General features: G+C 43.4%; 1 protein-coding gene across 11 annotated transcripts in view; it reads right to left on the reverse strand.

Moving 5' to 3' along the window:
- Window positions 1-17,663, reverse strand: part of cbfa2t3 (CBFA2/RUNX1 partner transcriptional co-repressor 3) — a 52,126-nt gene that overhangs the window by 19,198 nt on the left and 15,265 nt on the right. The window contains exon 1 of one of the 11 annotated variants that reach the window (XM_029497445.1): window positions 11,976-12,861. The exons of 9 other annotated variants lie outside the window; for them this stretch is intronic. The gene's annotated coding sequence lies outside the window, so the exon portion shown is untranslated. Of the gene's footprint in view, window positions 1-7,837; window positions 7,866-11,975; window positions 12,862-17,663 lie in introns of those variants that run through there. One more of the 11 variants, XM_029497446.1, reaches the window with a different exon arrangement.

Genomic DNA, 17,663 nt, shown 5'->3' on the forward strand with positions numbered 1-17,663 from the left:
TCACAGGAGAAAATAAAATAAAACTCTATGCCTTAAAACAATTGTCCTTGGAAACTTTGTAGCCGGTGATTATCGTTTATACTTGTATGAATAAAAACAACCAAACACCACTCTTGAAGTCCAGCACTAGCTTGTATAAATCCTTACCCAAATTTACAGCTGCAGTGTTAATATAATGAAGCCACCTACAGCATTAAATCACTGTCACATTAATGTGGTTTTCATTGATGAACCCACTGCGTTTCTCCTCAAAAACCTATGAGTCAGTTGGCCATAGTCCTTGATGTGAGCCTATTTCTCAGAGCTTGCATAGAGGCATTCAACAGCTGATGTCAGTATTTAAAGAGTGCCATTCCGGAGTATGGTGTATGAAGCCCATTGACACAGTGATCCTCAAGAACATGAGGGGCGCTCTGCTGTTTGTCCCATGCCAGACGCTCTGTACATAAACACACAAGGTTGTAGATAGAGGCTGACGCACCCTGCTGATATAAATAGATGTTGCCATTCTCTTCTATACAGCCCTAAACACACAAACAAACTCTCCCCGTGCTTCTGAATTGGAATGCTTCTTCCTGTAGAGAGGTGGCCATATGTTCAGTAAGCCTCCTCTGTGATCACATTTTACAATTCCGCTCTATGCATAGTACCGTAGGGCATGCATATATCTGAATAAAAAAAATATGAAGATCCAGAGGGTGACATAAAAAGAAAATACTTTTGTGACTTCCATGCACAATGCATCTATTTTTGTCAATTCTTAGAGGAGAGGAGAGAAGAGGAGTAGGAATGGAGGAGGGGGAGGCTGCCCTGTCTGTCCGTCTGTCTGCCCCCACTGTGGGATTATAGACAGCTGTTTAATCTGACCAGCTACGGGGACAGAGCACACACATACGCACCATGCTCTGGATTTCACTTTTAATACACTTCTGCTTGGTCTGAAACCCCTCTGTGGCCATCTGTCCCTTCATTGTGTTTTGTGCTGAAGGACAACACACTTGTCCCAAAAGAAGAAACATAAACAGAGAGACTGTTATATTGGTCAAAGCATTTAAGGTTAAGGTCTGCAAATTGATCCATTTCACCCCACAGGCATCTCCGAGAAGAGCCACTTTATGATCAAAACAGCTGAGAGTAGATCTGCCCAATATACAGCTATGTTGCTGTGCGAAACATTCACTATTGATTATCATACTTCAAATAAAATAACACAGTAAGATTGTCACATATCCCACTGCTAATGTCTCAGTCTGTCTGTTTCTCTGACTCTCTGAACATCTGTATGTCTGCACATGTGACGTAACCGGGGCTAAAAGATTGCTCACCAAAGAGTCTGAGTTCTAAAAATGTTCTCTGTCTTCTACTCTCTGCTTGTGCAATGATGAAATACAATGAAAAACAATTCGCTGTGTGACACACAAAACTAAACATGATGTACTGTCCAACTGGTAACAGTGCAGTGGTTTGTCAAAATGTATACATATATATACACACATATATAGATATACACTGTCAGAAAAGCTCCATTACACAAAAACACACACTTAAATAGCAGCATGTGCGGGCAAGCCATTGGCAGGCCATTCAGTTGCTGGAGGTGCATTTTGGTCTCATTGGTCACATTGGCAGACGTCTGTGACTTGACTGCATGCATATCCGTGTGTCCGTGTTAGTGAATGTCTGTTTGTGCTTCCACTGGAAATACAGCTGCAACTAATTTAGCTTTAGCTAACCACTGCAGAACAGTCCCCTTAAATCCCCCCTGTCTATTCAATCTTGTGCATTACACAGAGGCTCTTGCCAGTGACCACATGGCCTTAAAACTCTCCCTCTGTCTCTCGCTCCTTATATACCTCCTTCGCTCCCTCCCTCCCACTGTAATTCCCCCAGTCTCCAGGAATGCTGTTGTTTTTAATTTCTCCCAGCTGCTCTGGCTGGCTGCCAAGCCTCCTGCCTTCCCACATCTGTTCCCTATCAGGCTGCTGAGGAGTCCACACAAACAGAGCCTGAGCCCCTGGCCCCCACCAGGCCTTCATATCAAAACATGGGGATTGTAGCCCTGTTCCTTGGACCTTCAACTTGGGGATTCGTCACCTACAGTGCCCTTAATTTTCATACTACAAGCCCCTTGCTCATTCTAAAGAAAGAGATGGCTGACATCTTGGAGCACAAAACCAATATGTCACCCCAGAGCAATTTATAAAAAGAGCATACCTTCTACATTTTCACATAGTTCTTGTTATCAGTTTGAGGGCTGAACTATGACACAGGTAAGAGTAAGTGTGTGTGTGTGTGTTTGTGTGTCAGAAAACAGGCTGTCTCTGCAGATAGAGCCCAGACTCCACTTCATCTTAAACTGATTTAGAGCTCAGAGGCTTTAAAACCCTCACTAATGACAGGGTGGGAGACAGGCCTGTACAGAGCACTCATGCTCGCACACATATACACAAACATGCACACAAATAGACACTCAGGCACATGCATATGTGCTCACAAATTTGCAGCATGTATACACTGCAGACACAAACTCATATTTCCGCCTATGTTACTTGAGAATCTCTGTGATAGTACACATGCAGTGCCGGCTGAACAAACATGTAGAACAGAAAACAAACAGGAGGGTGCTTCTCCTTAATAAGCACTGACAAAAGCCATCCTGTCTTTGATCATATTACCAAGACAAAATCTTTTAAGTTTCTTTTCTTTTTTTTCTTTTTTTTTTTTTTTTGGTAATATTGCAATATGTTGATAGCCAAAGAGAGAGAGAGAGAGAGAGAGAGAGAGAGAGAGAGAGAGAGAGAGAGAGAGAGAGAGAGCCAGGAAAGTTAGGAAGAAAGAGAAAGAGAAAGACGATGGATGATATACACCAAATGGCCAAAGACTCTAATCCAGGCCACTGTGGTTGGGATTGTGCCTTTATGGTACATGCTCCAACAGGTGAGTAATCAGGGCCGGGAGGGGGGTTACATTACTCAACAGGTTCTCTAAATCAAAAAGCATCATCCTTTTTAATGGGTAAACTGGCAAGGATACCTCGAGGACAAGCAGAGAGTAAGGATGGATTAAAGGCAATTCATTGAGGGCTAGAGGTGCTAAGGGTAAAGGAGTTGTATTTCTTCCTCTCTGAGCTGCAGGGATCCTGTCATACAGTGCTATATCTGTGAAAGCTGTTATTGATGTAATTGTATTGAAGTTCTAGCGACCATCTGTTCTCCTTTGGGAGGGCCTGGCTCCTCTTGTCAGCAGTGAAGTGGTTATGTGCAGCATATCACTGCTGCAGACATGCTCACAGAGAAAAAACTTCCTTTTCAGATTTTCCCAATGGCTGCTAATAAAATCCAGATGCGAGACTGGAGCTGTTTCTGCCTGGCTCCCTCACGCTCCCTCCTCCCTCTCCATCTTCTGTCCTTCAACATCTCTTCTCTCAGTGCCCTGTCTTCCTCCTTCTCCCCCTTCATCTACTTTGCTAATCATTTCTTCTGCTCTTTCATCTACCTTTCCCCCCTTATACTTATTCCCTCCTTCCCTAACTACCCTCCTTCTTTGTCTCCAGCCACTAACCCAAAGCCATTCCTAAATAAAGGAAAGAATTTGTGACATTCAGCCGAGGCATACTGTGCCAAGAACAACTCCCAGGCCAACCAGACACATCTGGAGTGTTTTAGGACTGCTCTGGGCACTGGTACCAACACTAGCCCTCCCACCAGATATATACACAGAGAACAGTCACCAATACTGGGCCATAGGGATCATATATGACCTGGACTGCATACATTTTCACAAAGTTTCGTGTTTTTGTCTCACACTGAAAACTGTGGAAACTGTAGCTCCAGACAGACCAGAAGCTATAGGCACAAATTTTCTCTTGCCTTGTACTGTTTAAACTTCCTCGAAAGCAATATAGGAATATCTGGTATACATACAGAATCACACAAGTATATGCCTACATGCATGTTTAATCGGTGTGCTCTACAATGGAGGGCATCCGTGTCTGTGTGGGTTGTGCTCCATTGTATATTTTATCTGTGTGTTTTTGCATGCCTCTGTGCCTCGTATAAGTGTGTTTGCATGTGTGTATGTGTGTGTGTGTGTGTGTGTGTGTGTGTGTGTGTGTGGCTCCAGGGTCTCTGTGTGAGAGGAGTTGAACACCTGAACATCAATAACTGTCATGTGGGCCACCTGGGACCCCACAGCCAGCTTGCACCATGGGCACACAGCCATCACCAGCACAGCTGCCACAGAGAGAGAGAGGGAGGGAGAAAGAGCAATAGACAGCAGAGATATGGGGAGGAAGTAGGAGGTACGAAAAAGACGCACATTTTAAGGAAGTGCCTTTATATGAGCATCTCGGCAAGGGTAAGAGAGACAAAAAAAGCAGACAGACATGAGCCGAGAGAAGGATTTGCATGTAGCTTCTCCCCTGCATGTTAAGTCTCCTTTGTTCCCACTCATCTACATCTTCTTTTCCTCGTCCTGTCAGCTGTGAGCCTAATTTTGCCAGCTGAGAGCTCAGCCTCAGGCTTCCACGATCCAACATTAGATCAGACTTTCTTTCATCTCTCCTCTTAGCTCTCTCTTGTTCGTGGGCTCCATCAGAAATGACATAATTCAGCCTAACATCCACTGTTGATACACTGGGATGAAAAAGAGTTTTGGGCAAAGCCTACAACTTTGTTCATGTCTTTAAGACCTCACCTGCCTAAACCTGTCTTGTATTGCCAGATTTGAAGTCCAACCTGAAATATAAAAAGTGATTTAGTTTTATTCGATATAGATTACTTTAGTTCAGGAGGTAATATAGCATACTGTCTACAGTCTGGCTTTTTCCCTTTTTCTGCTGAGCAATACATATCTATTTACAATGCATGGGTGGCTGTGAGTGATATTCACAGCAAGAATGAGGAAGAAAAATTTCTGATGAAATATTACTCGAGTTGTATGATAATATCTGGTTTAATGTTAGGCAGCACAGCTCCATGAGTAAATTAAAAAATCACATTGGGTTTCATGCAAATCCTGCCTTTGATTATCTGATTAGCAGAACGTTACTGCTCTGACTGCTTTAATCAATAACCAATAACTTTCAATAAGACATTTTAACACACATTTTTAAATAATAAAAAGACATTGAAAATTGCCCTGCCCCAAGGAGGATGTTCACAGTGACTGCACTTCATAAAAAAGCTCTACGATCCAAACACCTGCAGCCTCACCCAGCACCAATTAGCTCATCAAGCTTTTAATTACTCTGTTAATTGCATACAGGCAGCATGAAGGGCAGCCTGAGAATAGGATAAGGGGGGCCTCCTGAGGACCCAGTCTGATGAGCTTGACAAACAAAGAGGAGGTTTTCTTCCAACAGCAGCCACAACAGAGGAGCTCTAGAGGCTGGGAGGAGATGCACCACAACAGACAACACGTCCAAGTGCTCCATCAGCATCACCGTAGCACCAAGTGATATCACTTCCTGCCCTGATCAGTTAGCGATGGGGTCCAAGACTGACAAAGGGACGGATGAGTGAGGCTGGGGAAAGCAGAGACATAGAGCAACATAGAGGAGGAGGGGCCATGTAAAGAGAGTTATTTGCACATCTGTGAGTAGCTACGCTACATCTGGATTAGTTCATATTGGTCACAGGAGAGTGGGGTGGGTGGACAGGGTGGGTTGGCTGCTGAGAGGAGCAAGCGTGGGAATGTCCCACTGTTAAGTTTGGGGCATGTGGGCTTATTGTATTTATGGGAGAGTTGGGCTTGAGTCTCCACAGAGTGACCTGTCTGTCATGGTGCTGTGCGATAACACAAACATCCTCTTAAGTGCGCACAGTGTGGACACACACCCGTGCAAACAGGACTCTGAGGCAGCTAATGTGAAAAAGGCAACAGGCATAAAAATTCTATAGTTGCTTCCTCCTTAGATTACATTTGTTTATCCTTTGCCAATGTCTGTATCTATTGATCCTATAGTGTACTTGTCTGTCTATCTGCCTCACCCTAATAGCAGATATCCTTCCCTCAGTTTCTTCCAGGAGCAGTGTTAGGGAGATGTATGGAGGAAACAGTGGCCAGTGGCTCACTTCCTGTGTGACAGGTGCGCAATGGAGACCTGACAGCTGCTGTCTTGCTCTCTCTTTCCCGCTCTGTGTTCCTCTCTCCCGTTTCTCCCTCTTTCCAGCCAGCTGCAGCAGGGAGCAGCTCTGTTTGTTCTCACGTCACTGCTGCTGCCTGCTGATTTATGGAGCACAAAAGACTTAGCTTTGACCCTGGCAACACACACACACACACACACACACACACACATACACATGCATACACATGAATACCACAGCAACTACAGCATCTCTGTCCTTCCTCTTAATAAGCCCTGAAATCTTTGCATGTGTCTGTGCTAATGAAGTGTGTGAATTGTGGTTGCCTAATTCTCTTACCACGTCTCTTGCTCTTATGCTTTGTGCAGTATTAAAACCTGACACTGAGCTGTCACTTACCGCTAAGATAGGAAAACAAACAGCAGATTAGTCATTCCTGTATTTCATTTCATTTGGTGTTAAATGTCTGCTCCGTCACTGTGGAGCTGTCAGCGCTGACAAAACCATCTATAGCCTGAACTGCTTCCCAGCCTGCCAGTACTCATACCTCTTCATTAGGCCTGCAGGTAGAATAACAATAGCTTCTGACATTAGCCAGACATGAGTAGGGTGTTCTGTATTATCTTGCAGGAGCCCATAGGTTTCACACATGCACACATATGCATAGACAAACCACTTGAAAAGTGTGGTGGGGTCCATTCATGTGACAGGTTAGAGGGAAGCTTTGACAGTTTCTCCATTTAGCTTACAGCCATCTAATGCTGGAAGCTGCCGAAATAAATACCAGCTACTCCTCTGGGACGCAAGCCGACTACGGGACGCCACCACAAAAACGGAGCCAGCGGGAGAAGAAAGAGAGTGACTGCAGCGCCAATAACATGCTGATTATGTGCGCTAATTGGCAAATTAAGACAACCCGCTGTCAAGTCATGGATGGTCAAAGTCAGTGGACGACAAGGAGCACCACAAACTGTTCTTTTGTGAATTATGTGAGCATGTGAGCAAACAACTACATTTAACAACTTCATTTCTTCATTTTGAGTTATAACCAAGAAATTTAGCAAGACTGTGATTTATATGCAAGCTTGGCCCTGTGCCATATAAGCTATTTCCAAAAACACACAATCTCAATATCACAACACTCCAGTTTATCTGAAAGCCTACAGAGGTCTGTAATGACAGCTTCTGAAATAATAACTGAGTGGGCAGGGCATATGACTAATGGAAACTTAAAAGTCTGAGTGGAGACCATCAAACATCACCCCTACACCCTGCTAAGGCTCCTAGTGACTTCCTAGATGACAACTCGCTCCTCCAAGGGACCACTGCTCTCTGTCACATCAGGAAGTCCTCTGACCTTCCTCTTTTCTCACCTCAAATGCTTTTAGGATTCTTTAATGCCGATTTCATCATAAAAAAAAAATTACACTTTACACGGGCAGTGCCTGCATCTGAGGGAGTACAAATTGTCTGTATGTTTGTGTCTGTCTATGTCTATGTTCGGGTGTGTGTGGAGAGAGGCAGAGGAAGGAAGGCTGGAGCCAAGATTAACGTCTGTACGACTAACTGGTAACACCACCGCACTCAGAGGCTCAGCCTACCATTTGAAGAAAGACGGAACCATCTGTGTGGCACAGGATTTGTTTCAAGGAGATAACGGCCTTTTTAATTTCACAAATACTGTACACACACACATAGGAAGAGAGAGAAAGAGAGAGAGAGAGGGTCAGTGCAAGATGTGCCTTCCTTACCAATCTGTGCCTGCGCGCTCCTCCATGGCAGAACTTCCCTGGATCTCCAGAGAGGACTGCTTTAAAGTGGAAGCCTTAATAATACAGTGTGTGTTCCTTTGTGCTTGTTTACTCCCTGTCTGTGATAAATGCCTCGTCGTGGGGCAGAAGGAAAGGGAGGGATTCATTATGTCAGGTAACCATGGCGATATGCACTTCCCATTCTTTCTGCGCCTCTGTCTATTTGGCCCGATTAAAATAGGGCTCAGTGCTACTGTAGATTAGCCCAGCTGTTTCCTGTGTCAGACTCTGATCCAAACACACTTCCTACCATGAAGAAAAGGTGGTGGGAGGTGAGAGGGTTCCACAGGGAGAATGGGCCGCGGAAGAGGAGAAGGTCAAAAGAGTGTCAGAGGTCAGTGTGCAAGTGAGGAAGGAGAGCAGGAGGTGAAATAGGCACAAGACAAGGAAGGGAGGAGGAGGAAGGGGCTTTTTTTTCTTGGCTGTAGCTGTCAGGAATTATGCTTTACTGTACATGTGAATTTACTGATGTTGTGAAATTTGTTTTCAATTTGTTGTGCCTCCCTTTTGAAATGCATAATTGAGGGTGCACTTTGTCAATGCAGCATATGTTGTAGCAATTTTAGTAGAATGAAAAATCAATTCAACAAATGATTTTCAGAGATGCTCCATGATAAACGGTAAGTTTTCACCCCTGAATGTCACGGATAAGATAATTGGAGGATTTCATCTCTGCATGCAACAAACTGACGAAAAGACACCTGATAATTCTAGTGGATGCAGTGTATAACGGTGTTATGACTAGTACTAAAGCAGTGATGTGTGTTTAAGTGTGTGTGCGTGTGTGTATGTGTGCGAATGTGTACGTATATGGTGGTGTTGCTGTATGTTTGTTGAGTGTGGATATGTGTACATGTAGGGAAGAAAAGAGAGCAAGAGTAATATTTCACACACACATTTGGGGTTTTGTTTGGCCGCCACCCTCTGCTCTGCTCCCACGCTGTGGCGTCAGCAGACCAACCATCTAGTGAGTGTGTTTCTCATTCCATCAGATGTTGGGAAGCTGTTTGCTTCTCTCCTCTGCTCTCTGACATTCTGCAGCTCCCAAGAGAGGCTGGGCAGTCTTGTCACAGTAATGTCAAACACATGTGGAACAGGCCAGGCCAGGGCAGAGCAGACCCACACACACATACACACACACAGGATGGAGTAGGAGGTGGCCAGAACCACACTTGTCTTTTGGACTATGTATCAGGATAAACAGCAGTGAAACCATAGCAATTCAGCACTTGGAAAGTCACTTCATCACTGACTCCCATATCTTCGAAAAAACACAAATTTACACACTGATCTCATTGAACTGACTGAACAATAAGTATACTGTTTCTCTGCTGAGAGCATCGATGCGGCCGCTCATTTCTCCTCCTGAAAACAGATGTCGAAGCATCCTCGGTTTAGCAGTCTCCGCTTGTTTTGATTTTACCTTGCACACATAGACAGAGGGTGGACGCGGTTACAAAGCATTTGTTAATAAATATTGTGGCTTTTGCAGCTCCTGCAGTTTTTGTTCTACTGCAGCTGTGTCTTTACTACAAAATAAACTAAACAAAGAGCGTGTACCCCCGCAAACCTTATTTAGAATGGTCCTTATTTGTTGAGGCTTGTGGTTCTCACCCTGGAGGCAGTGGAACACATAATCAGAGAAAAATAGACCAATGTTCTTGAGTGAAAATGTGGATAAACAGCACTTTTATTTAATTGACACCTGGAAATGAGACATGCTTTCACGCATAGTACCTTGTTTTGGTTAACTTTTCCTCTATGTACACAGTGTTATTAATCAGAAATGTCTTTTATTTAGCACCATGGCACTATGTGGAAGTCACTCACAAATAATAAATACAATAAATAGGATAGACACACACTGTGTATAACACCAGAAAGACAATTAAACTGGTTGGAAAGAGAGAGAAGAAAAAACATTTACTTGATCACAAAATTGTGTAACGATAATGTTTCTCCTTGTCTTGTTTTACCTCTGTAGCAAAATTGGCTCTGCCGTCCTCAGCTAACGCACGTACAACACATGATGAGGTGGATTTTTGATCCTTTTCAAAAGGTCACATGATACCACATATAACTGTGTACTCTGTTGACATAGCCTTCAGAAAGGCTGTAGATACACAGAAACACACACGTGTAAACACATGCACAAACAGACGTGATGTCTTTGGCTTGTGTCAGCCTGTTGGCTTGTCTTGTTTGTGATGGCCCAGGTGTCTGTGTTGTGCTGACCACCTGACCGGCTCAAAGTGCTCACAGCTCCCACCCACCCGAGGCCATCTGCTCCACTCATTAATTAGGAGATAGCCAGTTTCACCTGCACTGCCTGCATTTAGTTCACAATAATTACCGCGCGCACACACACACACACACACGCACGAAGCACACTCAACAAGCCCGCACACTCATACAATGAACACATAAGCTGTGCCCGGATCCTGCAACATCAAGTCACAACACAGAGAGAGCCTTTTCACCTGCACCGGATGACACAGACACTGTTAGACTGAAATGACTGCCTCCTGCCTCTCCTCCATCAACTGCCTTAAATAAAACACACTGCAAACTTCCTCGTTAACACTGGTACATGCAAGAGTGCAGAAACATACAATGCTTTTCATCTTCTGCCCTGATGGTAAAACATTGGTCATGTTGATCCTCAAATAGATACACGTGATGGTAAAAAAAAAAGAAAGAGAAAAACTCTGTCTGTTTCTGAGCCTGTGACTTTGTCTGGTGCTATTTCCAAAATGCCCTGTGGTATGTTCTCTTCTGTATATAATAAAGAGGCAGTCCCATCACTGCAACTGTGGTTTATGAATGAACTGGGTAGGCTCGAGTCCTAATGAATGCCTTTTAAGAGAGCTACTTTATGATGAAGTGGGGACATCTGCCTTAGCAGGAAGGCTTGGCTGGTCTGGACGACGGGGCAGCCAACGACTGAAAGGACAGAGGAAGAGATGCTCACTTGGTGGTGAAGGAGTTATAATGTGCGGTGAGGCAGGGTGTCTGCACTGCGGTTTCACCTCTGCAACCCCCCATCCATTGTTCAAGACTATTATCAGCTGTTCAATTATTCAGATGATATTTACCAGGGCCAACTATACAGGGCCGTGTCCTGCCGAGAAAATTGCCTGAGTGTTTTACTGTTGCACTCACAGGCAGAAGAGTGGGCTGCTGAGGCTGTTCAAGTGGGGGGTTGAAACCTTTGGCTGGACTTGTTTCTTCTCAGGGAGTGTCACCACAGTGACAAGGGTTGTTATAAATCAGATAGCATGATCTCATGTATGAGTTGTTTTCATTTCTATTAGTTGCCATCGAATTTCTGTTTAACTCATTCTTTCCCTTTTTCTTTAATGGCCTCACCGACTACAGAACAATCCTGACACCCTGCACTCAGCAGAAGGGATTGGTCCTCAAGTTTTCTGAGTGTGTGGAGAGGAGGAGATTGGAATCTGCCCTCCTGTATCATAGGAAAGGTGAGTAGACTCTTCTGATTAATGAAGGGGTTCAGTTCAGAGTAAATGTCTGAATTGATCCCTTTATACACATCTCCTTCATCCAGACCAGGTGGACACCAAGTTCATAGACAGAAGAGTGCTGGTTATCACTTTGTCTCACACCACCTCACGCCCCCTAAAGCCTCTCTCTCTTCCTCTCTCAAACTACATGTCTTCCTGGGTCTTTCACTTTCATAACATTAAAGTTAGAAAACACATTCATTATAAGCAACTAAATTGTAAGCTATGTCTTAGGAAACTTGCAGAAAAAAAAAAACATTCATATTGTTTTCCTCTGCATTTTTATCCTAAACTCCTGAAGCCCTCACGTGTAAAGGGAGTGATGGTGAAGTGGACAGAGTTACAGAGCTTCAGACGTAATACTGGCCACAATCTGCATTTATCAACAGTGCAAAGCCTTACATTTCACACACTACTGCTACTGTAACAAATTGTTTGTGGAAAGACAATTACAAACATCTAATACAAGCCCTGAGTGCATTTCAAAGCAAGTCACAGCAATAGGAAATGAATCGATTTTCTTCAAAAAAGGTGCGTTTGCTGGTTGCACTTACTTTGTGAAGGCCGAGGTCAAGCTGAGGTAATTGTAGCGGTGATAATCCACACCAAGTAGTTTCTAAAACAGCTTTTATACCATCTCAATCCTCATAATCTGGGGGAAAAAGGGATAAAGCCTTTGCGAAATAGTGTGGAAAATTCCCCCTTTTTTTGTTTTTAAGATATTGAGAATGATAGGCAGAAGCCAGAGTCTATCACAAAAGAAAAACGTTTACTTTCCTTTGGAAGTCCAAATGTATGTTGACTTTCCAGGTTTAATAAATTATGAGGTATTTCTCTTCTCAGTTATATTGACAGAGAAAGAAATAAAAAAAATCAAAACCAGGGCTCTTGGATCCTTAAGAACATTGAAGTCTTTGGTTTTGCAGTCAGTTTGTGTTATTGTTGTTTTACAATAGCTTCTTGTATTGAAGTTGATGTCAGCAACAACAACAACAAAAATAAAAATAAAAAAAAAATCACAACTTGTCCCAGTCAAGTAAATCCGCTCTCTTGCTCATTTTATCCATCCTAGATTGAAGAAATAAAAGGAAATAAACGCAGTCTCGGCTGCAAAAAATGGCTTTTGGAGCAAAGAAAACTATGAACCGGTTTATATTTCGTGACTAATAGTCCACAGATCCCCTTGTGTCCCATGTAGGCTACAGACGCGGATGATGAAGATGCGGCTCCTGTCGTCTGCAGGGTGCGTCTTTTATTCCCCCTGTGACAACTTTAACAGCCTCCTCTTCTCTACTTCACAGTTCGGCCACAGTCCGAGTGTCAGGAGCGAGCCCACATAAATCCCAAACAGAAAAACAACAGCAACAAAAACAGTTTGTTCACAGCCTGCGATCGGACCACGTTTCGCTCTGTACGCTCCTTTTTCCTCCCGACGAGCCGATCCTCCGCCGAACTGTCCTCAAATGCTGCTGGAAAAAATATGCACTACTCCCAAAGAAAATCACAGCCGGTGGAGCATGTTTTTTAAAGTTTCTCCACTCCCCCCCCCCCACCCCAACACCAAGAGCGGATTGACAGTTAGGGGTTATACAGACTTGTTTTTGTTCCTGACTGATGAGTGGAGCTGGCTGGCCCTCTGTACGCAGTAACCGCGGCTCTCTCCTCTTCCTCTCTCTCTCTGTCCTCGCTGTAGCCTTCTGTCTGCGTTTAAACACCATCTGGAGCTCCTAACCTCTCTCTCCCTCTCTCTCTCTCTCTCTCTCTCCCCCTCTCTCTCTCCCTTCCTCTCTCTCTCGGGTACCATCAGAGACAAGAGCTGGCAGCTATTGTAGAGGAATCCTTGCTGAATTAAAGGGGATCCGAACTGAGCAGCACCCCAGTGCAAAAAAAAAAAGATGAGCACTCAGCCATTTCAAGTTTCAATATACAAAAACTCATCACCGCGAATGGAGTTTATAGGTCAGACTTAGCAAAAAAATAACAATAATTTTAAAAAAGCCCATCATTTATAGATAGTGCAAGTGATAGAATAAATGAATAAATAAATTAATAGGTCTGTTGCTCTCAAATGGAGCACAAAGACAAGAAACAAAAACATACACAAATCAAAAATTAAAATGAATTGGATTCTGTCTAATTTTACAAATCAAACCAGGCAAATGAAGAAGCAGTGAATTGGATATAAAACAACAGTTGCACCCACTGTGCTGTTGTCTGCCCGTGGGGGGCGCTGTTTCCTCATATCAGGACAACACCGACCAGAGAAGCACAATTGACTCTATTAGACTACACACTTGATTTACTTAACACTTGAAAAAAAAAAAAAATACAAGCACGACGAAAGGACGAAACTAAAATGATGCCCCCTGTCTGAAGATGAACACACATCTGTAAATGTTGTATAGCTTGTAAAGAGTGAAACGCTTTCTTTGTGTGCTCATGGGATGTGATAGTCAGCTGCATGGGCTTGTGAAGATGGAGAGATGGATGGAGGACAGCATTTGTCTTGTACAGTAAAAGCCTACTGTTATCATTAATGTTCCCTTTTATTGACTGCCATGTACCACAAACTCCTGCTTATGGCTGTAATTACAACCCCATAATGTAGCACAGCGATGCTATTATCTTTAACATTGATAATGTTATTGTTGCACCATGCTTACATCCTATTTAATCTGCTGTTTCAGGTGTGTATATGGGCCTTCTGCACATTAGGCAGCAAATCAGCATTATTTCATTCACTAATTAATCCAACAATTATTGAGTGGTTGGTTAATATTTTAGTCTATAAAACACTAGGAAATTGGCAAGATGATGTCCTCAAATTGTTAAGTGTTCCTGGCCAGCCATCTAAAACGGATTCAGTTAACAAACAGAGACATTGTTCATAGTGAGAATCCTCCACCTGTCCAGGCTGGTCTGTTAGTCCTGCTTCCACACCCACCTGCCCTCTCTCTCTCTCCCTCTAGCGGACATACGCTCACACCCACACACACACGCACGCTCCAACCATGGAGTGGGACAGAAGACGGAGCTGACACCCTCCCGACCCCTCCTGTGTCTACAGAACAAACAGAACCAGCTTGTAAAGTACACACGGACAGCTGCTCTGCCCCAACTCCAGTCTCACCAGCCTTGCCATGCAACCTCCAACACAAACATAGTTCTCCATAGCTGGGTGGACTTTAGCCGAGAAATGCTTCAGAGCTTTTTCAGTAATGGTGAACCAGCCCCAGACACCAGAGCTCTTTGAGTTAGAATAACAGTTTTCTGCACGGTTCATTAAAGAAATGACCTCAGGTAACCTTGGGTCTAGGGTCAGGACAGTTAGTGTGAAGGTGTTGCTGTAATCAGAGCAAACGCAAAGACACATTCACACAGTGAATCAACTTTATACATACAGCATAGGCGGTTGCATTGTCCATTACAAACTGGGTCTGTCAGGGGGCAAGAAGTGAGGTGCACGATGGTGGAAGTGCGGTGGTCAAGGAGATGGAGGATTGTTATTGAGTCTCATTCTTCATAATTATCTGTCTCTCTTTCAGAGTCATGGTAACGTTGTACACATGCAGCGTTACATTTCTGTGTATATATGTGTCTCCTTAGTATGGGCAGTAGGCGGCTTATTTGTTTCCTCTGCAGAATGCTGAAAACGGAAGAGGTGTGTGTCTGTGTGGCCTTGAGTGACAGAAAGGTTGGCGGTTGGGGGTTGCATCCAAAGAAAGGATTCCTGTCAAGGTGACAGCTCCAAGATTGACAGGATGCTATTCAACTCGGAAATGGCGTCAGTCAACCTGTCAGCTTCCCTGTACGACAGCCTCTCACTCCTCTTAATTTGTCCTTTTGTTGAGCGGTCACTGGGTTGGTTCTGACACTCCATGTGGCCAGCCCGATAAACTGCACAATGACACGCACATGAGGTAGGAACTCTCTACGCCTCAATGAACTCTCTGTAATACCTGTGACTGGAAGTCCCTATAACAGCATTAATGACAAAAACCGCTTTGTGTCGTCTTTCTTTCATTCCCCTATCTTCTCTGTCAGCTCATAAATACACCCCCACCCTGCTTTGGTTTCTATTATGTTGCCAGCATCTCCTGGATGGTTGAGAACTCACTAAGGTACAGGAACTAGGTTTATTTATTATGCTGGTATGGAAATTATGATTTTTCTGTGTGTGTGTGATTGTGCATGTATGAGCATTTGTGCGCATGTCAGTGTAAAAGCAAAAAAGCAGCAGAGAAGTTTGCAGCATTTCTAACACACACACACACACACAGTAAATCCTTTCCTATAGTGGCAGTCACAGGCTAGTGTGTTGAAAGGAGATAAGGTCCTGAGCCGACTGAAAGGAATGCTAGAGCCATTGTGTTACGCTTCTCTTCTCTCTTCTCTCTCAATCACATTCAACAGACAACACTTATGGAGTTGCCATTACAAAGACCTATCTAGTCATGAAAGGGGAAACGGGATATCTCAGTTGATCAAAACTGAGAAAAGTGACTGGTTGTCTCATTCTGATTGGAGCACCGATTGGGACATTTTCATGCGAGTCCCATGAATCCTTTCAGAGTCTAGGTTTTGTAGTTTTGACACAGTTTTCTCTGATAAAGCGCATAAGTGGATGTTGTTCCCTCATTTTGGCTGTTAACATCTTGTGTGTGTGTCGAGCGTACGCATGGTGTGCTCCTCTATAATGTTAAGAGGATGAGACAGAGAGAAAGAGGGAGTGAGAGGGAGATATTCTGTAATACAGCATAGTGTAACGGATCATTGACCCACCCACTCAAGCACATATGCTGGAATGCTGCTTTTACAAATTGCACCCATAGACCCCATGACATTTTGTTTGCAATTGAGCAGCAAAGTGTCAGTTGTTTGAATCATCCAGACATGATGGGAATTCAAAATTCAATCCACGCTCTTTGGAAAGAATAATGTCCTTTGAAATACTTGACTTCCAGGGTTGTTTCTGCCACAAAACAGCTCTAACAAAAGCACTACACAATACATTACCATTGCTGTTCCAACATGGCTGACTGTTTTTCTATTCAAAGCACTTTCTCTTTTTTTTATTTAGCTCAGGAAGTTCTGTTTTTTTGTTCTGTGTTTTGCTTGATTTGGTTTTTGCAGTTACTGCTATATTGTGATACCTAATTTATATTTACATTTTCTTAAAATTGTCAAAGATTTTCATTTCTGAGAAAACAAAAACAAATGGCATATTCAGAATTTCACTTTGGGCCAGTGTTGGGATTGTAATAATGTGGATGCTTTTTTCTTTAACGTGCTTTTGGAACTTTAATACTAATCAACAATAGTATGAACCCAAAACCCTTCAGTATGCCTGCTTTTAAGGCTGAGTATTGTCTAATGTCTGCTTACAGTGTGATAAAGTGCAATGTCACAAAGAAAATGTCAATTACATGAACATGATTCTTACTTCAGTGGACTACAGTGGTGTCCACTGCCACTAGATCTGAATCCAATATTGTACCTTAGTGGTGAGTAGGAAGAGAAATTTGCCCATTAATATGCAGCTGAGAATTATGAGAGACACAATTATGATAAAGTAGACCAGAATCTCAAAGGAAACTTTCCAACATCTTGTAAAATCCATGCCAAACCTTAAGTTCCTACACATTGTTTGGTGTGGTTAGGCTTAATCCAGGGCTTGTTAAGTGAAGAGCTACACGTGGTGTACACTTCCAGACAGAGTGAGAGCACTTGGCAGTGTCACAGCTGACCAACAGAAGTGCAAACTGACAAAGGAGGAAGTAGCACTTGATTACATCAAGTGATGACTCAAGAACAGGATATGCAGCCTGAAGACAGCAATGGGCAGTAAAAAATCCTCAACACGCAGGTGATTATATCTCAGTACATTCACACAAGAAAGCCGCTGCTCTGTGTGACTGTTTTCCAACATATGTGTGAGTCTGCATGTTTGCAGACTGTTGGCGCTGCTGGTGTTGGAGATAGTGAGTAGAAGGGGGATAGGCACTGTATCAAGTTGTGAACATCTGTTCCTCATAGAAACCCCAAAGCTGGTGCTGAGGAAACACAGAGCATAACTGTGCTCTCTTTCTCTATCTCTCTCTCTTACACTTTCTTCTAACTCACGACTGTTCAGCATCAGCACCTCGCCTCTCCTCTCTTTTTATTTTGGTTTCTTTCCCTTTTTGCATCATTATCATCATCTGCATTTGTCTTTTCTGATATTGTTGTGGATCTCTGTCACA

This window comes from Echeneis naucrates, chromosome 3, assembly GCF_900963305.1.
Source record: "Echeneis naucrates chromosome 3, fEcheNa1.1, whole genome shotgun sequence".
Taxonomy (NCBI): Eukaryota; Metazoa; Chordata; class Actinopteri; order Carangiformes; family Echeneidae; genus Echeneis; species Echeneis naucrates.